This window comes from Rhinopithecus roxellana, chromosome 17 (genome assembly GCF_007565055.1).
Source record: "Rhinopithecus roxellana isolate Shanxi Qingling chromosome 17, ASM756505v1, whole genome shotgun sequence".
NCBI classification, from domain to species: domain Eukaryota; kingdom Metazoa; phylum Chordata; class Mammalia; order Primates; family Cercopithecidae; genus Rhinopithecus; species Rhinopithecus roxellana.
In genome coordinates, this window is record NC_044565.1 from 83,396,272 (window position 1) to 83,419,900 (window position 23,629).

Consider the following 23,629-nt stretch of genomic DNA (forward strand, 5'->3'; position numbering starts at 1 on the left):
CACAATGTAGTCTGGTTCAATCTGGTGGCTGTCATGCTGAACCTCTTTCACGGGGTATTTCTCCAATCCTGGGAGAGAGAAGAAGGCAGCTGGGGCAGTAAGCAATATGATTAAAGATTTTTTCTATTCAATTTCTCTATATTAAAGTATCCCTGAGCAGATCAGTGTCTATTCTGGAGAGAAAATATAAATGTGCATTTTGGTGCAGATGTCAGAAGCAATACATGTCAGAGATAAATTAATTTGACTAAAGAATTAGCTCTATTTCTGAAAGTCCTCAGATCCATGGAGTATCTTCTAAGGTTGAAGCACATGAGTGGATTTTGAAGGACCAATAGAATTTCTTCTGATTTTTTCTTATTTTATTCCTAGTTGCCAGTAGTATGTTGCAATATTTCTTTGTAAATGATATCTTAGTGACATCAAGAAACAATAGTGAAATATGTTGATATACTCTTCTAATCTCAAATTCAGGAGACCCCAGAGAGCCTTGGTGATTTAATCAGACACTAGCATTTACTTATTTATTTATTTTTTTTTCAATTTGCAACAAAAAATTTAATTTGTTTATGCCCTAAATGAAAAGGACTGACGATTAATAGCAGAAATAACAGCCAACATGATAGACATCTCAGTTGGTTCAGCTTACACAATTCTGACTGAAAAATTAAAGTTTAACAAACTTCCTACTCAATGAGTGTCAAAACCACCGCGTTTAAAAGACAAATAGATGTTTAAATGAAACTTTTAAAAAGAGAAAACCCACATATACAATTTTGTTGAAGGTTTAAATGTTTTTCAGATCAGGTTGCTTCATCACTAATGAGGTATACCAAGGCATAATTGGTAAAAAGAAAATAGCTAACAGGAAATAAAACTCAGTGGGATATATATTAGTCTCCAAATAAAGAGACCATAGTATATTTAATTCCATTTTCTTTCTTAAATTACCACATAGATTTGGACAAACCATTTCACTTCAGTTTCTATTCTCTGAGAGAATAGAAACTATTCTCTCAGAATAGTTTGAATAGCGCTTGAGAAGACTGAGGGGAGGTATGAGTCATGAAAACAATCACAAAATTTTTGGATGCCTAAAAATTGCTAATGTGAAAATAGATAATGATTCCATATTTGGGTAGACTGAGAAGCTTTTTAATAACTTGCTTTAAATTAGAAGAATGTGTAGATTCAATCAATACAAAGAGATTGTCTTGGCAGTTATGTGCATACTGGAAATGCCTCTATTCTCGGATGGCCAAAATGAGACTTGTTAATTAAAATACATATTTTTGTGGAACTACAGCCATACCAAATAACTCGCATTTATTAAACTGAAAATACTCCCTCTCTTTTGAGGATATACTCCTTCATTTTCTTCTTTGTCATCTTCTACTTATTCTTACTATAATTTTGGTATAATCTCAGCCGAGCATCACTTGATACTCTGAGTCAGGTGTTTCAGAAAGCTTTGGTTTTCATAGCGCTCTCTGTGCCTATCTCTTACAACTTATTCTTTAATGAACTATTAATTTCCTTTTCTGTCTACTTCACCAGACTGAAAGTTTTTGGGGCCTGAAATTTTGTTTTGATTGTCTTTGTTCCTAGTGCGTAGTGTAATTTTTCATACGTGATAGGTAGTGAAAAACATATGGAAGCAGAGTTGAGGTGGTAGGGGAAAAGCAGGAATTGAAATGAAAGAAAAGAAACATCTTAAAATATACCTGAAGAGTGAAAAAAATAAACCTAATCTCAGATATTTTTTAACAGATATAGTCTTTCTGAAATAAGACATTGTCCTATGGAAACTTCTCTCCTTAGGCTTATATTTAATGTAATGTATATATTTATATTAATGTTACATGACATAAAATGACATATCATAAAATATAGTAATCATATCATAAAATTACCTACTCTACATGGAAAAGTACTTAGTCATCCAGTAAGCATGCAATAGATCAATTTATTCTTTGTGTCATACAGAAAGTGTACTGATAGACTAATAATTTTTATAACACTTTTCACTTAAAACATCTAGATTAAACATCTAAGGTTGATAAATGAAAATATGATGGAGAACAGTATAGCATATATTTAAATGAAAATCCTTGTTATTAGTATGAATCAAGATAGGTAAGTATAAGGTTTGTGTGTGTATAAATTATATGATAATATATTTTATATTTGAGGGAGCACATATATTTTTGTTGAAGTAGAAACTGTGAAATGATCATACTATACTACACTACGCTCTGACTTCTACATTTAAAGAAGTTAAGAAAAAAGTTATTTACCTCTTGTAGGAGAGAGAGTTTCATGTCCAAATAACTTTTCTCTTTTTCTTAACTCAAAAAAAAAAAAAAAAAGAGAAAATAATTAGAATCAGTTAGTGCTTAACAGAAACTAAACTGCATCTCAGTCTTGCTGTTGGAAAGAAGTTCTGTTTAATTGCACCAGGACATTTTTCAGCTGAACTATTAGTTTTCTGTGGATACCACTGAAATATTTGTTCCAACAATTTGCATGCTCCCTTTTGAAGGATCCAAATGGTTAGCTGGATAGTTTTTGCAATTTAAAACTGTTCTTTCAAAGAACTCCATAACCTTCCATTGTACCATAGAGTAGAAAATGCTGAAAAATATCTATGTACCTGTAGAAAATGTTGCATGTATCCTCTGTGTCTGGATCCAGATTCACATCAAAATATCAGCTATTTTTCAGGATACATTAAATTGCATCATATTAATTCCTAAAGTTTGTTCATTTCATCCTTGCATTTGTGTGCTATGTTGACTAATCAGAGAATGTTCTCTGGGGATATTTTTTAGCCTCTGATTTTCAGTTACATAGCTAACTGACTTACCAGGTCCTGGTAGAGTAGGAGTTCAGGTTCTAAATGGTGGACCTTTCTCTGGGAGAATGCCTTATAATCACATGCCAGAATTTCAATATTTATCCCTGGTGTACTGTCAAAATCTACCAGAGAAGTGGTATCAAGCCCTGGGGGAGATAGACCCATGTATAGTTTTAGCCAAAAGTTCTTAAATGTATTAGGAAAGCAGCAATGGTCACCTTAGGGAGAAAATTGCAAACATATAAAAATCTTGAAAAATACATCCATTGGTACCTATACCATTATATTCTACCACTGACTGATTGTCTAAAACTGCTCATCACCCTATTTTATCCTTCTAGCTTCTAATTAGTTCCTCTCCTCCTTTTGCCTGGTAGGCTTGTTTGTATCTGATGGGTCAGCAGAATATCTTTGAACCTTAGTTAAGACGGCATGTTTTATAGCCCTGACAGCTGTGGCTCTAAATTCCAAGGCTGATCCCTTCCTGCTTAGTTCTGTTATGATACAGAAAAAGTGGGGAAAATGAGTAAATGTTGGCCCAAGAGTATAAAATTTCAGTTATACAGAATGAATGAATTCTGGAGATCTAATATATAGCATGATGACTATAATTAATAATACTCTATTGCATACTTAAAATGTGCTAAAAGAATAGATCTTAAATGTTCCCACCGCATGCAGAAAAAATGGTAACTGTGTGACATGAGGAAAATGTTTATTAGCTTCATAGTGGTAAAATTTCACAATGTATATGTAACATCATGCATTGCTTAATTTGGGGGATACATTCTAATAAATGCATCATTAGGCAATTTCATCATTGTGCAAATATCACAGGGTATACTTACATGTGTCTGAATGGCATATTCTACTATATTCCTAGGCTATAGAGTATAGAGTCTAGATAAAGATAGATACATGTAGATAAACAGATCTAAAAAAAGTATAATAGACAGTCTCTCTTGCTTTTCAAGAGTTATTGAAGCTGATTTAGATAACTCTCAGCAAGAACCATGGACAGAAAAATCCACCTGGAAGCAACATACACCCTAAAAATCATTTCTGAATTTCAGCAATATCTTTCTGACCCTGAACAAGCATCTGCCATTGACAAGGTGGTAAAGGGCAACCATTGAGGCATTCTGATGAATGTTAAAAATCTTTTGGAAGTAAATCAAATGAGGTTGTGCATTATCATATGTCTGAGAGACATGTGATTCTGCCTGCTCTCAGTTTGTATAGCTTCCCACTTTTTCTAGCTATTTTTCTGTCCATGGTCCTTGCTGAGAGATATCTAAATCAGGTTCAATAACTCTTGAAAAGCAAGAGAGAGTGTTTATTATACTTTTTTTTGATCTATTTATCTACATGTATCTATCTTTATCTAGACTCTATACTGTCGGGGCTCCCAGGTTTTCACCACTGGACTCAACACCTCATCTCCCAGATCTTTACATGCTTTGATACTGTATTAACCAACGACTGTTCCTGTGAGCAGTCTTTGTTCAATTCGCACTTTCGCTTTTGAAGAATGGCCCTCATTCAATTAATGTTTTAGAAAGCAACACTCCTCAAAGCTGGGCCTTAAGGTTTGTTTGTCATTAAGAGCCTTTCATAATTTTAATGTTATAAAATTTCAAAACTTCTCATTCACATGCCAATATCTATATACTTCATGATAGGATACCCAAATGTCATCTTCATAAATGCAGTATTACAGTTGGAAAATAAATACATTTCTGAATCTTTAGACATCTTTTAATTCTAGTTTGAATTCTCAGGATGTTTGATCCATCCTGGTGATGGTTTTTTCTTATCCCTACATTATGTTTCTTTGGTTTGGATCAATTAAAAAATGGCTAATAGCTAAGTTGGTTAGTATATAGTATTTGCTCTCAGTTATGAATGCATTATTCACATGTGGCTATTTTCCTAATCTCTGATAAGTAAATCTATTTTATTAAAGGGATTTGTTCACCTTATGTCATTCATCTTATTTTTTCTCATAGTTAGCCTTGTCAAAATGACTAGTCTTTTGATTGAACTGCTAATCTGATCTCATCTAGCCTCTATACTTTCTTACATAAAATTTCTGTAGCAGTTATGAAAACAAAAGGTCTATTTTAGTGGTCTATTTTAGATCCTGAAGTAAAACATTTGCTTTGAAAAGAATTCTTCTAATTTTGATATAAACAGAGAAGCCCACTGTCTAACAATAACATTTAAACCCAAGAAAGCACAGTCAAAATAATTGAAGTAGGGCACTCATACGAGGAGGAGACCGGGCACAGTGGCTCATGCCTATAATCCCAGCACTTTGCGAGGCCAAGGCCAGAGGATTGCTTGAGTCCCAGGGGCTTGTGACCAGCCTGAACGATATAGTGAGACCTCATCTCTACTTAAAAAAAAAAAAAAAAAATGCCAGGCATGGTGACATGTACCTTCAGTCCCACTTACTTGGGAGGCTAAAAAGGGAGGATTGCTTGAGCCCAGGAGTTCGAGGTTGAAGTGAACCATGTAACACCACTGCACTCCAGGCTAGGTGACAGAGCAAGACCCTGTCTCAAAATAAAATAAAATAATAACAAAAAAAAGGAGGGGATAGGCGTTTCAAAGGCAGATTGCTATTTGTATTTTAAAAAATAGCTTCAAGATCAGAATCCTAACAGATATATTGTGTGTCAATTAAACATGGACTGTTCCCCACAGAAGAATCAGTGGCAAAACTGCTTTCAGAGAAAACAGTTCTTATCATTTAATTTGATGACTCATTCCAGGAGGAGTTCATTCCAAAAGAGCAGTAAACAATTCAGTATGAACAAAATACAGTTTTTCAATCCTGACAAAAAAAATTACTTTTCTGAACCAGAAAGTGAATGCATCTGCAAACTAACAGGAATACAGTCATAATCAAAGCTTTGACCCTCAAGCAAAGAATATCTTGCCTCAAAATATATAAACAATTCATGTGTAATTTCTACTGACAGTAAAATTACAATACTATACAGATTTTTGTCAGCAATTGTCATGGTTTCTTCAAACGTGAAGGTCATAACACAAAATACAGGGTGAAAAATTAAAACTCTTTTTATAAACATTTCTCACAGTACCTCACCAAGATATGAATGCTCATCAAAATATTGCTACATTCATATTAGAACCAACCATCAAAATTTAAATGTATTTTCTAAAAAGAATACCTTGAACCATTCATATGAATACAATTTAATTTGTGTGAATTAAGTAGTATGTATTTTTCTTTTTAACAATTTAAATTTTTCAGCTGTAGTTAACATCAAAATGAAATGGACTTTCTAATCTTAATCAGAGAAACTAGAAAGTAAATTTAAGTCCTTTCTGGGATAATTATCGCTTGTGAGTGAATGTGTGTTTGTTGTCATCACTGGTGAGTAATCAAGACTGATTTAGGCCAGGCATGGTGGCTCATGCCTGTAATCCCAGCACTTTGGGAGGCTGGTGCATGTGGTTCACCTGAGGTCAGGAGTTTGAGTCCAGCCTGATCAACATGGTGAAATCTCGTCTCTACTAAAAATACACAATTAGATGCGTGTGGTGGCGTGTGCCTGTAATCCCAGCTACTTGGGAGGCTGAGGCAAGAGAATCACTTGAAGTCAGGCGGCAGAGGTTGGAGTGAGCTGAGATGGCATCACTGTACTCCAGTCTGGGCAACAAGAGTGAAACTCCTTCTCAAAAAAAAAAGGACTGATTTATACTCTCCATTCAGTATGCATCCTAATTAGTAAGGCAAACTCATTCCTATATCGTCCAAACACATACACAAATGCAGTTCAATTCAGCTACTATAAAAAGACATACACCAAAAGTACAGATATTTAATTTTGCCTTCAGAACATGATTCTTCCATTTTACTATGGAGAATAGAGAACTGTTTCAGTTTGTGTTTGTTTGTATTTATGTATTCATGTGCCAAGAAAGGCTCACTAACAAGTAACTAAATTGATATTCCTAATATAAATTTAAATATTTATGAAGAAAACTTAATCAGACTCAAAGCTAGTACATATCACTTAGGCATAACATGGGCACACTTAATAACTTAAATACTTCTAATCAGGATTAATAAATGAAGCCAGTGAACATCCACAGAAAAGAACACCTCTGCTTGATTTTTTCTGGATGAAGTAACAACTTCATTAATCTTAATATCAATGCTTTTCCATTATGTAGTGATACTGGTAGTTAATAACTCAAGAATAGCAACAGTGCCACCAAAATATCTCTCCACGTTAATCTGGCAACATTAATTGCTGCCTAGTTTCTAAGGCAGTTTGAAGAGAAAAATCATCATTTTTTCCTCTGAGTTTTTTTTTTTTTTCCCAGAAAAAGTATTTAATGGCACAGTTCTTAAAAAGAACTGAGCAAGCCAAAATCAAATGGTTACTCAATTATTAAGAAGTCTGCAGTTTTGAAGTATTCTTTCAGTACTTTTAAGAGGATAACTTAATTTGTTTTGTTCTAAATCCTTGTGATCCCTTCATACTTACTGAACCTTGCTATAAGCCTGTGGTTTCTCATATGTACATCAACAACTCTTATCAGTGAGTTTCACCTTTACCTCTTCAGTTGATTTTTTAAATTTCATTCCAGAAATTAAAGAGATTAAAGTTTAAAAACAAAGAAAATTTAGATAAGGTTAGTAGGGAAGAGAAACTGGATGGTGGATTAAGATGGCCAGCTTAATCCATACTGGAATTTCTTACAGGTAGAGGTGGCCATATAATCAAGGTATGGCAATGAAATACAAAAGAAAATTTCTGAGTGGGCCTCCTGGGAAAGCTTTATAAATGGGATGAACTCAGCTGTCACATAACTTTGATTTTTTCTCCTTTGCACTTACTTTACCTACTTGTTCCAGGGAAGTAGACGCAATGCCTGCAGGAGCAGCACCCATCTTGTGATGATGAGAACAAAGACTACATGCTTTAAAAAAGGATATAACAGAAAACTAGAAGACACGAGGTCCTTGGGTAGTTGTGGCCATCTTGGAACCCAGCTCCAAATATCTTATTACTTAAGAAAATAAGCTTCTATCCATTGAAGTCATCAAGTTAAGCTATCAAGTTAAACATTTTTTCTTTCTAAATATGAATATATGTTTAAATTATACAAAAATGTGTGTCTGTCCCCAATATATTTAAAAAATTATTGCAAAGATTTGAAGAGTAACTTCTACCATCATCCTTGTTCTGATTTTGAAGTCAAATTTGCTTTATCTATTGTTCTTGCCCAATTGAGACATCAGAAATTCTTAATATGTATACTTGTCAAAAAGAAAAAAAAGGCCCCAACTCAGGAAACGAAATGATTATGAAGTTAACAACAAAGTCAGTCAGAACCCAGGCATTGAGGAGGACCAAGAAGGCATGTGTGAACTGATATGCTAAAGTCCCTCAAGATCACAGCATAAAGTTCAGATACTTGTGGGCATGTTTGTGTATGGGTGCGAAATGTAACTGCAAACTGAAATAGACATTGGGTAGTTTGTTTTTCTGTGACTGTATAAACAACACAAGTAGCTAATCAAAGTAAAAATCACAAGCAAAAGTCATAAGCAAAATTATAGAATTACAAACATAAAAATTATTAATAGAATTATAGAAAGTATAACCATAAACCTGTGATTTATAATTACATCTGTATTATAAAATTATAAATAAGTAATAATAGTACTTCCTTTTCACGGAAAGATCTATCACTTCAAATATCATTGTTTCTCCAGAGTTTGGGAGAGGGCATTTTGATACCACTCCTCTAGGATCTATATTATTAATAATATGATAAAATGAAGAGAAAGATTTATAATTTCAAGTGTCTTTAACTTTCATCTCTTTTAATTCCACTCCTCACCTTCACTTTCAAGCCCTAGAGTACTTATATTTTTTCTCTCACTTTTCCCTTCCCTCTCCTTTCTCCAAAATCACATCAAAGATCAATGGAATATTTCAATCTGGCTTGCCTAGTACTACTAAAGAGTCTTTATCAAGAAGTGAGAAGATTACTTGAGGCCAGGAGTTAGAGAGGAGCCTGGGAAACACAGCAAGACCACGTCTCTACCAAAAAAAAATTTTAATTAGCCAGCCATGGTGGCACATGTCCATAATCCCAGAGACTCAGAAGGCTGAGATGAGAGGATCACTTAAGCCCAGGAGTTCAAGACTGAGTGAGCCATGATTGTGCCACTGCAATCCAGCCTGGGTGATCCTGTCTCAAAAAAAAAAAAAAAAGAGAGACCTTCTAAGTTAATGAAAGGTAGAACATCACTGACATGCCTCAAATCAGCACCTGAATGAGTTACAAACTCAGATTGTTTCTTCCTATATCACAATAAAACTATAGCTCCCCAAATTAGCTATCCATTTGTAGCCTTATATCTGAATTTCTGATGCCTAGTTCTTCTAAGTCATGAAAGGAAGAAAACAGAATCATGATGTGCAAACATGACTGGATATTAGAATCTACTGGAGGTTCTCCTTTTTAAAAAAATGATGCATTAGCCTCCAATCCATACCAAAATATCAGAAGAAATACATGGCCTAGACTTCAGTAATTTTATGTGCTCTTCAGGTGATTTTCATAAGTAGACAAGGTTGAAAACCACTGGGACAGAAGTTAGAAATGGAGTTAAACAGACCTGATTCTCAGCCCTGGGCTAGAATTATAGGCTCATATAATTAGGACTTTTGAAGCATTAGATTGCTTATCTTTTTATAAGTGTTTCCTGTCACTGTCTGTTTAAAAGTGATCTAAGATATACCCATTGCTTTCAAGATAATAAAATATCTAAGCATAATTTTCCAGTCTTTTCATTCTCTCATAGGCAATATATGATGCAGTCATTCCACATTGTTTCGTATCTTATCCACTTTTTCCACTAGACTCTTAACTCCTGGATGGCATGGACTGTGGCTTTTCATGACAGTAGGGCTGGATATAGACCAATGTCAAACACAAATAGGGGAGGACACAAAATAATTCTGGAATTGTTTCAGTTTATGTGGTCATCTCAGTTGGTCATTATGCCAGTCCAGTCTGAAAGGATATATATATATATATATATATATAATTTTTTTCATGAACAAGTGTCAACTTTAATGTTTGGGTAGATATATGGATTTACTCATTCAACATTGATTGTGAAACTGTCACAGAGCAGACATTGTGCTAAGACCAGAGGACACACAGTGAAGCAGATGTGTGCCTTCAGGGAGCTCAGATTTTAGTGACTGTTATTTACAAAAACAGGAAAAGATGTAAAAAGGTGAGAAAAACATGCTTTGGTTCAGTATAAGAAATACTAAATATAGACATTAGATTAACTTTTTCATTTATGCTTATCATGGAACACAATAATATAGACATTGTTAAACATGCATCAGATTGACTTTGCCGTGAGACTTATGTGATTACCACCCATACTCCTGATAACATGCATTTAGTGTTTTATTCCCCCATGTAAGCACGGTTGTTTGCTGACAAACTAATTCAACTACTTACTCGTAGGGACTCTTTCATGATCCATACAAAGAGTTTTATTACTTGTTTAAGAAAGGATATTCCAGAGGGTTTAAATAGATAAGGAAGATAAATGTAGTATTCTAGGAAGAAAGATGTAGGAATTAATGCTAACTAAATATAGGTATAAATAACATGGATTTGGGCAGATTAGAAATGGGGGGTAGGGTTTATGTGAACTTTTATAGTAAACTTTAATTATATAGAAAGGCATCCCATGCACTATTTAAAAAGGAATATTAAAGAAAAACATTTTTCTGTATATATTTATTACTTATTTTCTCCTCTTTCTAGCCAGTATCCCATAAAGTTTACAGTGAAGATGTCTCTGAGTTATGAGGAAAGGGGAGGGATGGTTAAATATAATACTAAAATATTAAAGCAGGCATAAGAGATGAAGCTAAATGTCACAATGTCTCCAGCAATAAAATAGTTTACAGCTACTCAGAGCCATACTATGTTTAATAGTATGATACATGTGAGGCAATGTCCCCTCAGCAAAAAGATCCTCTAATATTCCATAATTAGAAATGTATCTCTTTTGGTCTAGAATGTGTTTTATTTTTTCAAAGTTATGTAAAATCACACCAGACCTCAGGGTTAACATCTCACGAAATCACAGTCCTGGATTAATGAGGAGACTGTAGGACAGAAGAGACCCTGGGCACCAGAGGCAGTAAAGGACAATCCAAGGACAAATGTGCTTCTCTGTTTGGACAAGGATCAGACTCTCCCTGGAGGGAGAGCCGATCTGTCCACAACAAAGGGGCAGCTACAGGAGCTGTTTGCTGCACTTTTACAGATTAAAATCATTAACCAAACATTCTGTAATGAACCACTCCAAGCTAGCACTCTGTGCCCTCTGAGGGCTGCTTTTGATGAAAATGAGTTGCATTTAAAGAAAAATGGTAATGTACAATGCAAACATTTTTGTCATTGGTGTTGACAGGGTGGCACTAAAATTTGGGCTTGATCTGGGTCTGGCATCTTTTGAAAAATATACAAAAGAATGAGTGTACGAACAAAGAAGGCCCCATTTCACTTTGTGCAATATAATTTACTCTGTGGGAATCATGAAAGTAAAATTAGAAAGACATGAAGCCTTTGGATAGCCTGCAAGTCCTGCTTATCCTTCTGTTTGATTTGCTTGCTTTTCATTTTCTGAAATATAACCTGGGCCCTTATAACCAACTTGCTGCTTCAGTTGAAATATGCTCTTGTCACTAGAAAATGTATTTTCTATTCCCAGACAGAACTGCTGGACAGTAGTACAATTACATTCCAAAGCAACATGCATATTTGACATGTTACAAGTTGAAAGAGATATGGAGTTTACCCTTTTTGTGTTAAAATATAATTGAAGGAAAATACGGCCAAAGGCTTGTATATAGCTACAAGGAAGTACATTGGAAAACTCCTGTTCTTCCCACAACATTTATCTGAGAGAAAACAACTCATAAATTACTTCCATTTATGAGAGGGCTGTGTTTCTTCATGAAATTGATGCATTTCAGCACAGAGTACAAACAGATTCCAGGAATATACATTTAATGGATGTAGATTTCCTTGCCCAGGAGGTGGATTCGACAAATATCAGCAAGTAACATGGGGCTAGATTTTAGTTTTAGGTCTCTGTAAAACTCATCGTTAAATGTGAAGCTTTTGGAGAAACCTGATAAACACTACCTCAGTCAGCTGATCACGATTAACATCAACAGCTTATAAGTCACGTTGATAGTATGTGCCCTGGACACAATGTGATGAGCCTGGCACTTTACCTCAGTAACCTTCTTCCCCCAAACCTGTAAGTTTGGTTGGATCATGAGGAAAAGATCAAATGATTTCCAGTGGAGGGATATTCTACAAAATACCTGACCATTACTGCTCAGAACTGTCAAGGTCAAGAAAAACAAGGAATGTCTGAAAAAATTTCACAGCCAACAGGAGTCCCAGAGGACGTGAACTAAATGCAAGATGGTATCCTGGATGGAATAACCTGTACCGAAGATCAGGTAATAACTAAGGATATTTGAATAAAATATTGACTTTGGTTAACATTAATGAATCAATATTGGTCGGCTAATTGTGGCAAATATATTATAGTAAGATGTAAATAACGGGAAACTGGGTGTAGGATATATGGGAATTTTCTGTATTATCTTCCTAAGTTTTCTGTAAATCTAAATCAATTCTAAATTTTAAAAGTTTATTAAATATAAAACTTATTTTTCTGTACTATGAGATTAATAATACTATACTTCTTTTACAAATGAGGAAATTGAGAGTTAATAGAATTTTAATGATTTCAGCAGCATAACTATGGATGTAAGTAGAGGAATCCTGTCTTCTCATTTCCTGGGCCAAATCTCCCACCATATTTAATGCCTCCGTTTCTCACAGGGGTTTGGAAATGTATTCTGACTGGCAATCCAATGACAGCTTGGCTGTCCATCTCACTTAGTTGAAGTCTTTGCTCAAACTTCACTTCCACAATGAATCTACCCTGACCACTGCATTAATACAGCACAGAACTCCTGATTCTTCTTAAACCGTACTATTTTATTTTCCCATAACACTTTCACTTTCTAATATGCCATATCATTTACTTATTTATTATCATACTCGTTGCTTATTGTTTTCTCCCACTACAATATAAGCTCCAGGAGGTCAGAGATCTTTGTTTATTGTATTCACTGGTCTATCCTGAGCACATAAAACAACATCTAGCACACAGAACAGTAAATAAAAATATCTGTTGAATGAGTGAATCAACTAACCTCTGCCCAGTCATAATTTCTGGAAAAATATTTTCTGTTCTTCTAGTAAGAACTTTATATAATCTCAATTCTTTTTATTCATTCTACAGAAATAATAGTAAATTACTGTCTTTCTACAGCCTCTGAATTTTTTTTTTTTTTTTTTTTTTTTTTTTTTTTTTTTTTTTTTTTTTTTTTTGAGACGGAGTCTCGCTCTGTAGCCCAGGCTGGAGTGCAGTGGCCAGATCTCAGCTCACTGCAAGCTCCGCCTCCCGGGTTTACGCCATTCTCCTGCCTCAGCCTCCCGAGTAACTGGGACTACAGGCGCCCGCCACACCGCCCGGCTAGTTTTTTTTGTATTTTTTTTTTTTTTTAGTAGAGACGGGGTTTCACCGTGTTAGCCAGGATGGTCTCGATCTCCTGACCTCGTGATCCACCCGTCTCGGCCTCCCAAAGTGCTGGGATTACAGGCTTGAGCCACCGCGCCCGGCCGAGCCTCTGAATTTTAATTTACCTGTTTTAGATTAGGGCATGTGCTCCTGACCATCTTTCTTATATTTTACTTTTTCATTGTGTTTGATGCTTCACTCCTCAGAGTCTTTCTCCTGTACTTGTATTGCTAAAACTAACTGCAGAGTCAGCAATCACTGGTGCTCAATTAGCTCAGCTTACTCTTATTATTCTGCAATTAATTTCTATAAAATCAAACATCCCTAAATTTTCAAAAAGCCTATGAAATTAGAAAAACAGCTCTCACTTGCTCTATGTATTTTTAAAATATTTGTGTACAGTAACTGATATTATCACAGGATTACTGAGTAACCCAAAAGGGGATCCCATTTCTCTTCCTTCACTCATACTGGTTTGTCTTTCTTCTGCTCTTGAAATTAAAGAACATTTCCCAGTCACATGTGATCCATACCTGTGTTCCTTTTGTTTTGATGTATACATATCAGAAAACCATACATGAGGAAAGTCAAATATGTGGTAAAAACTATATTTCTAAAGGGATTAAATAATACTGATCTCATGTACTATCTATCTTGTTCATTATTTCTGCGGAAGAAAGAAGGGAAGTTTTTAATTGGTGAGAAGGAGGAACACTGGCACCACACTTTGCTTAATCAGGGAAATTTTATGAAAGCTGTTGGATCTATATGCTACAATAAAAAATATTTCAGGAACTAATGAGGCTCTTTCGAGCACAGGATAAGATTAAGTTATAAGATGCCCCACCCTGAGTCTGACCATTTGCTATCAAAACAAAATCTGATAATCTGTAAGGTATTTTGCAATTTTGATATTTATTTTTCACACATTCGACAAATGCTTATTGAGAAATTACTATACAGAAGACTGTGAAAAGCACTGATACGCAGCTAAAAAAACAAGAACATTGTACTCAGGTAGCATACATTTCCACATCGCTGCAGATAAAGCAAGGTAGAAAGTAATGTATCACAAGAAGGATACAACAAACACAATATAGGATACACAAATCAGGAGGGAAGGAAAGAAGCAAGGAACATCTATACTGGAGGATTTTGAGTGAGACTCTGAAAGATAGATAGCATCAAATCAGGCATATTGCGGTATGGAAAGGCAGGGGAGAAGAACTTTCATGAGAAAGTAGTGGTTAGAGCTATGAATGCTTAGGCGTAAGGGAAAATCATAAGAGTATAGACAACATATGTAGCATATGTTACCAAAAGGAGAAGTATATATAAATGAAGAGCAAATGGGTAGTTAGAGCTCCATGAAAAATATCAACATTTCAAGGAATGATGATGAAACAGGCATAAGTAATCAGGTCAAAAGATAGAAGGGAAACCAGAAAAAAATGAGTTTCCTATCAATCCAAGGAAGAAAGAGTCTGAAGAATGACATCAGTAATGTTAAATCCTAGAGAGGGGTCTATCTAGTGAGCAGTGAAGTGAGGCATTGGATTAATAATTTTTAGCTCACTGGTGATCTTATCAAAGTCAATTTTCAAATTAATAAAAAACCTAAATTGAAATTAGTTGAAAAGTAAAAGGAGCTGAATAAGTGGAAAGTAATTAGAGGCTTGGCTTAAGTAATGTGTCAGCAAAGGAAAGAAATAACGGTGGTTTGAATGCAAGGTAAGGTTGAAGTAAGCTTTTCAAAAGATGAAGGCAGCTTGAACAGTTTTACAGAGAGAAGGAAGGGGATCTTAGAAAGGGAAAGTATGAAGACAAAATATGAAATGGAACTTGTGAATCATGGACCTCAGGAAATTAAGAGGGATGAGCTGGAGTGCCTACATGGAGTTCACACTTTGGAGAGAAGACACATGGCTTCCTCTGAAGTAAGAATGTAATCCATGGACATTTAGAGGAGGGAAGGGGATGAGCAAGTTGCAAGGCCTCATTCATTACACCCATTTTCTTTTGTGTGAAGATAACTATAAAGGCCTTTCCCCAAGTTTTTGAGAATGAGAGGTTTAAAGGAAGAAAGCAAGCCATCAAAATATAATGAAGTTTTACAGCAACCCTGTGGAATAGATGAAGAAGGCAGGCTACAGTAGTTCTGTCCTTCTGTAATCACTGAGTACTAATAGAAGTGGCAGACTTAGAACTGTTCTTTTGCAAGAGTGTCACTCAGGATGATGGGCTGTGCATTAAATAGTTAAGCTGAAGGGTAGTGAACAAGTTAGAAACTACCTAAATAGTTCACACAAAATGCAATGAGTGTTTTATTTGGGAGTATTAGTAACAGTAATACTAAAAAGGAGCAAAAGTGAAACATACAAAACTTAGATAGTATTCTCTTATGCAAAGTTTGACACCTAAAATTTCATTGATTTTTATTATCAAATTGAGAAGTTGACAGAATAAGTTTTGTATTACCCCATCACAAATACAAATAAGTATGAGAAGTTAAATAACTGTCTAAGAAAATACAGAATTGATTTAAACCAGAGCTGGGACAAGTTGCTTTTACTTTTTGCCTACAAATTTTAGTATTAAGCCACACTAAAGTCAATCTCTATACTATAAAATCAGTTACACAAGACTGAAATAGAAGGTTTTTGATGCTTTATAGCATTCATTTAATAGCAACTAGTTGCAAATAGCTCAAAATTAAGTTTAACCTGATCCAATTTTATATATTGTGTCAATTGTCTGAATTTGTAATATATAAATTTGGGCAATTTTACTTTTTTTCTTCACATTTATCAGTATTTCCAAATATTCTTTAGTAAGCATTGCTTTCTTAATCAAAGAGAATAAAAGCCTCATTTGGTTAAATCCTACTTTCCCCTTTAATTTCCGAGTTGAAAGTCATTGACTTATAAGCACTTTCGAATGGAATAATAAATTGTGTCCTCAGCTTACACTCCTGTTATCAGTTTCTGCTTGAAAAACATATCATCAGTAAGTGTACTTTGGTTACAGTTAAAAGCATCTGTAAGTATTGATGGCATTTTTCCTTGTCAAACACTTGCAGTCAGTAGATATCTTATAACTGATTCTAAATACTTTTATTCAATGACCTGTCTTTCAGGGGATCTCTAACGTGAGAAAAATTGCCAAATGAACTTTGCATTAGAATTCACTGATTGGGAAAAGCAGTGATAAATCTGCTAAAATGTGAAAGGGAATTTACCATAACTCATTACTGCATTGCACAGTGCTTAAGAGCATGTTGCCCAGGGGCATGCTGGCAATTTGAATTTAACTCCATCTCCCATTAGTGCTTAGGTTTTGGAAAAATTATTTAACATCTTTAGCTCCAATGTCCTTTTCTGTAAAAGAGGAGAAATAATAGTAATTCCAATCTTACATGTTTATTAATTGCATGAAATGAGATAAAGATCTAGAATTCTTATTAGAGTTTTCTGTATTTAATAAGTATTCAATCAAATGTACCTAGTATTTTCGACTAACGTTTATGGAGTTTGTCACTAGTTTTATCAATAAATAAGCAGAAAACGAATCATTCTAGAACTCACATTACCATTGCTATAATAAAGATGGTGCCGCTTTTTGTAGTTGTGTTAAAGACCAAGCTTTGAATCACTAACATTTTGCAGAAAATACATATTATTGAACATTTCAGGCTGCACCTGTTTAAAATACTCTGAAATATAATTAAAAAAGAAATCTAGCCAGCTGAACTTCCACATATCTTTTGAAGAAAAATAATGTGTGTATTCAATAGTTTTATACATTTTAAAATATTGTTATCTTTTTAAAATTGATTTTATGAGTTTTCTCTATATATTTAATATGAGCACTTTTTCAAAAATTTTTATAGCAAATATCTCTTCCATTCTATATTTTTTCTATCTTAATGCTGTCTTTTGATGAAGGAAAGTTCATAATTTTATGGAGTACAATTCATCAATTTCTTCCTCTATTGCTATTGCTGTCCCTTGTTTTTTCAAAATCTTTACCTACCACAAAGACATGAAGAATTATATTTGTTACCTTATAGAAACCGTGTTTATCTTTTTAATTTTTCACCCTTTTTCTACCATCCAACTAAACTGATTTTTGTGTGACATGAAAGATAGGGTTGAAAGTTTTTTTTTTTTTTTCTATACTGATACTGAGTAAACTCCTCACTATTTACTGAGAAGACATTATTTCCGCAATGTTTTATGATGGAACTTTGGTTATAAATTGTAAATCAGGTGATTGTGTAAATATGGGCTTATTTTTGAAGTATCTATTTAGTTATTACATTCAATTTGTCTCTTTGTGCTAATAAAATTCTATACTGTCTTATTAATACAGATGTATAATAAATTCTGATTTCCGATAGTTTCTGCTGTCATTTAGCCTTGTTCTTCAAAACAATGCCTCCAATCTAGAAGCCTAGTGGTATCTGTGACTCTTATTTCTCTCATTTTCTATATTCAGCCACTAAAATCTATGGATTTTAGGATAAAGTTATCAATAATAAACTTAAAACTGACATTCTAATTATTCTGTTGTAGCTAGTGTTTTGAGTTACACATAACTCAAAATTATCCCTTCCACCTTTTCCCCAAACTCCTGCTTGATTTACTTTAGATTCTCATAATCTCTTGCCAGGATGCTTACAAGAGGCTTAAATTAATGTTCTATTTTCTCCTTCCTCATGAAAATCTTATCATGACTTTCTCCGGTTGGTAGAAAAGATATTAAAATTTGGCTTTTATTTTAAGTTGAGTGTATACATCTGAATGCGTATTCCTAGACAATAATTTGTTTCCTCACTTAGGAAACCATTTCCTGCAAGTCTTTGTTGAGGGGCTACTGACCCACACTATATCCACATGAAACAGTTGTCACTATTTTGATTTTCTCTGCTTTACACAGCAAATTGTCGAAATTAAGCACTGACATAAGCAAAAGATCCAGTGCTTTTGATTAAATTGGACTTTCGGCCACAATCAAGTTTGAATCATGTAGTTAATCTGTTCAGGCTAGATTTCTCTTCAAAGTTGAAATTTGCATTCTTTTTCTCATTTTTGTTATTTTTTGTTTTGTGATATAATTGGTCTTCATAGCCTCTGGAGTGCCCAAAGAGAGGATACAGTTATCAATAAAACACATTTTTTTTTTTTTTTTTTTTTTTTTTTTTGAGGAGGAGCCTCTGTCACACGGGCTGGGGTGCAATGGCTCTATCTCGACTCACTGCAACCTCAGCCTCCCAGCGTCAAGCGATTCTCCTGCTTCAGCCTCCTGAGTAGGTAGGACTATAAATGTGTGCCACCACACCTGGCTAATTTTTGTATTTTTAGTAGAGATGGGTTTTCATCATGTTGGCCAGGTTAGTCTTGAGCTCTTAACCTCAAGCAATCTGCCTGCCGTGGCCTCCCAAAGTACTAGGATTACAAGCATAAGCCACCATGCCTGGGCAATAATAAACTTTAAAATGACATTCTAATTATTCTGTTGTAGTTAGCACTAAATTCCTGAGCCAGTAAATTGAGCAATGTAAAGATTTGTCAATCAGTACATCAATTAACCTGCTTGAAAACTTTGCACTAAACTTATCCTAGAGTATAGATGCTTGATATTTGAGTTCCAGAAATATAAGTGACCTAAGAATGCTAATCTGATAAATATAGCTTAATCTCTTTCTTGCATTGACAATAATATTATTAATGTCCTTGGTATTTATGTGGAGGAAGGATATTGAAGAGAGGTAATTTTTTTTTAAGGGAGCGTTTCTCCTCAGTGAGCATGTTCTTAATTCATAGATTCTAAAGTGTCACTCATGGCAATCTTACCTGAAGGAGATCTGAAATATGTTCATTAGCAGTGTTGACTAGCAGCTAAATGAAAAATACTTTATGGTCATTAGCACAAAGCATTAATGTGACCCAAATAAAGTAATCTTGATGGTCTTTGCTGTATTTGTGGAAATATTTATGACTTTCCCCTTTATGACCTTTGCTAGAACAACTGAGTAACAAAACTGATATCGACTAAAATCTTTTTTCCAATTGGCAGAGTTTCCAAATTTATTTGATGGAAAGAAAACCAATATATTCATGGGAACATCAATTTTCATTGCTTCCCTCCCTCTTAATTGAGGAAAATTCCTGAGATGACACAGTGAACCCTCTTTGTATTCCAGCTGCAGGTATTTGTGTTAAGTTAGTCTTACCTTACTCTTTCTCAAAGAACAATAAATGTGCCAGATCATAGCTGAAGGCACTCAAGAAAGCCATTGTTGCAAATTACCAAAAAAAAAAAAAAAAAAAAAAAAAAAAAAAAATCTCAGTCACTATTTCTTTGATCACAGTCTTTAAATGGAAAATAGAAGTCTCTTCTGCTCCTGTCAAATCAGTTGGAACTGGTTTGAAAGCCCAAATTGAAGTTAATATACCCAAAACGTCAAAGGCTAAATGAACTGTCTGAAAGTCTAACAGAATGTGATGATCAGCAGTGTCATTTTCCATGTAAGTCAGTCTAGTTACCTCTGCATGATACGCTGCAATGACTGGAGTGCTTTATACTATCCTCCCACTCTCACCTGGTGACTATAAAATGTGTTATGGCACCTTTAGTAATGGAGGAACTTACAGAAAAAGTACATTGTTTATTTGCACGAATACATGTGCTTATAAATATATCCTATAATGTTTATAAATAGGTAGAAACCCTAATTATATTTTCCTCTGTTAAAGCTTTTATTGGAGCTGCATTTTCTCAGTGTGGTAGTCCTAAGTGGTTTATTGTATTGTTATTTCGCTTTAACCAGAAGTACTTAAAGTTGCTTTGTAGAGCCATTCGGAGATCCGGTCTATCCAGTAAGCGTGCATGAGTTCAAATCTTGTATATCTGCTAACTGTCTGGATTTAGAAATATTCATTTGTAAGATTAGGTCATCTGTTGTTATAAGTATCTTCCAAACAGAAATTTAGGACATTTTCTGTAAGAACTCACTTTAAAAATAACAATAAATAAACAAAGAATGTGATAAAGGTCCTATGGTCATAATTACTCATGCTCCATAAGAGTCTCCTTAGTTTGTCCATATACTTCTTTAGGAGCCACAGGACATACTAAACACAGTAGTCTAGATATGATCTGACCAAAGAGGAACAGAATGGGACAAATATCCTTTTGGTCTGAAACTTTCAATGCAACCTAAATTTAAGATTATATTAGCTTCATTAGCAGCTGAATAAAATTCTTCACTCATATAAAAAAATCTTCTGTTAGAAAATAGGTATTTTATATTCAAGTTGCCCCTTTCCACACTGAGGAAAATGACTCAGTATCTCAGTGTAGGGGTTTGCATTTATCCCTATTAAATTTCCTACTCATAAATTTTATAAACTTCAGCATAGGAATGGTATAGCATGAGCTCTTGAGTAAGACAGAGCTGAGATAAAAATTGTTTCTCAACCACTGAGTATGTGATTTAATTTTTATATTTCTTATGTATAAATGAAGATAACATCTACTTTGCTGGGTAGTTGTAATAATCAAGTGAGATGCAGTGTATAAAGGTGCCTATTCAGCACATAATAGGCACTCCGAAATGTGGTAATTAAAATTATGATTATCATTTCTACTCAATGTCATTGAAACCTTGATTCTATCATCTTATATTTAAATAGCCATATTATATAGCCTCAGCCTCAAATTTCATAACGGTGATTTATTTTGATCTACATTCAGGTCATTGACACAAATGTTAAAAAGGAAAATGTAAATGAGATGCAATAGAAAACTTGCTGCAATAAAGACTATTCTAAGTTGAAACCTATTCATCAATCAATAATTGGAGTATAAATGTTCAGCCAGCTATGAACCAGCAAAATGTGGTGACTATTTTACTCCATATGGTCTACAAGTATTTGAAGCTTCATCAAATACTTTTCTCAAATTCATACAAATGTGCATGCACATACCATACACAAACAAATACACACATAACAAACATGGGCACCATCATACTTTTTTTTTTTTTTTTTCCCCGAGACAGAGTTTCACTCTTGTCACCCAGGCTGGAGTGCAATGGTGTGATCTCAGCTCACTGCAACCTCTGCCTCCTGGGTTCAAGTGATTTTCCTGCCTCAGCCTCCTGAGTAGCTGGGATTACAGGTGTCTGCCACCATGCCTTGCTAATTTTTGTGTTTTTAGTAGAGATGGGGTTTCACCATCTTGGCCAGGCTGGTCTCAAACTTCTGACCTCAGGTGATCCACCTAACTTGGCCATACTAACTTTAAGATGCAATGTCAAACCATTATAACAAGTCTTGTTATCATTAAACCTATGCTAACTCCTTATAACTGCCAATTCTGCCACTAATTGTTCATGGAAGATTTGTTTAGCTAGTTTATTCAATATTTTTATTTCTGTCATCCACAATTTTTATCTTTTTGAAAATTGAAAGAACACTTTCTCACCTGATTTCCATGATGACATCTTGAGTTCATCTTTGATCACATCTTCAATGTGTAATCTCTGGAAGGATTTCAATTCACTAAAGCCTAAAGACTTAAATTAATTCAAGGGAGCTTCTCACTCTCCTCTGTCCTCTTCCCAAACGATATCTACTCTACTTCCACACCTTTGGTTATATTATACCTCATTTCATTATTTTTGGTTCACTCATCTTTCAGTTCACTGAATTATGCCATAATAATTCTAGAGCACAGAGATTTCCGAACTACTCCAGCATCATTTGTTGTTTATTGTTATTGTGTTTTTGCTCTAAAGAGATGAAGTCTTGCTATGTTACTCAGATCAAATTTGAACTCATGCTCAAGAGATCTTCCCATTTCATGTCCAGAGTAGTTGGGACTACAGGCATGCATCACCGCACCCAGCTGCATTATTTGTTTATACCACTTATTCAGCAGCATAAATAATATAATTTATAATAATGTACATTGGCTTTTCCCCATATGTCTTATTTTTAATTTTTATAACACCTGTTGTACTTTGATTACAAACTATGATAAAAGCTAATTGTTAAGCACAGTATGTAGTAAAAACACTGCTGAATTATGAATCAGATAATTGAATTCCCAAACCTCTAGGGTTATTAAAAAGTCCCATAACATAACTGGGCATCAGTTTCTTGATCTATTAAATGTTCAAGTTGGAATATATGCAATTTAAATATATCTTCAAGTTTTAAGTGCTACAACTAGTGCAATAGCCTGTAAGCTCCATTAAGCAGGAGGCATGTGTCCTGTTCACTGTTGGCTTCCTGGGTACTTATTATAGTGAATAGCACATATTCTTTCATTCACTCAACAAATTTTCATTGTATGTAAGCCACACCTCAAGGGACTTGGGCTAAAGAAATAAACAAATTCCTTCCCTCATGGATTTTCTAGTGAGGGAAAATAGGTAAACTGTATTATAGGTTAGAAGTTTATTAGTGTTACAGACAAAAATCAAGCAGGGAAATGGAACAATAATGCCAGGGTTTGATTTGTAAGCTTCAGTATGGTGGTCAGTGCAGGCCTCTCTGTGAAGGTTACACGTGAGTAAAGATTGGAAAGACAGGAGGGAGAAGCCACCAGACATATGGAGAAAGAATATTCCTGGAATCAGGAAAAGCCAATGCAATTCCTGATGTTGTCATTAACCAAGAAGGAGCCAGCATGGCTGGAGCTGAAGAATAGGTCAAAGAAATAGCAGGGAGCTAGTGTGATGGGCCTCACAGCCATTGTGAAGAGGCTGGCCTTGACTCTTTGTAAGATGGGGCGCTCTTGGACATATGAACTAAAAGATGGCATGATCTATACTTAGGGGGATAACACTGGCTGCTGGGTTGAGATTAGACTGTAAGGGGAACAAGAATATGAGTTAAAGATGATGATGGCTTCGACAAGCAGCAGAGGTGGTGGGAAGTGGTAGGATTCTGGAAATATTTGAAGATAACAGGATTTTTTGAGAGAAACAGAGAAATCAAGGGTAACTCCAAGATTTTATGACTAACTGAAAGGATAGAATTACTACTATTTGCAATGTGGTA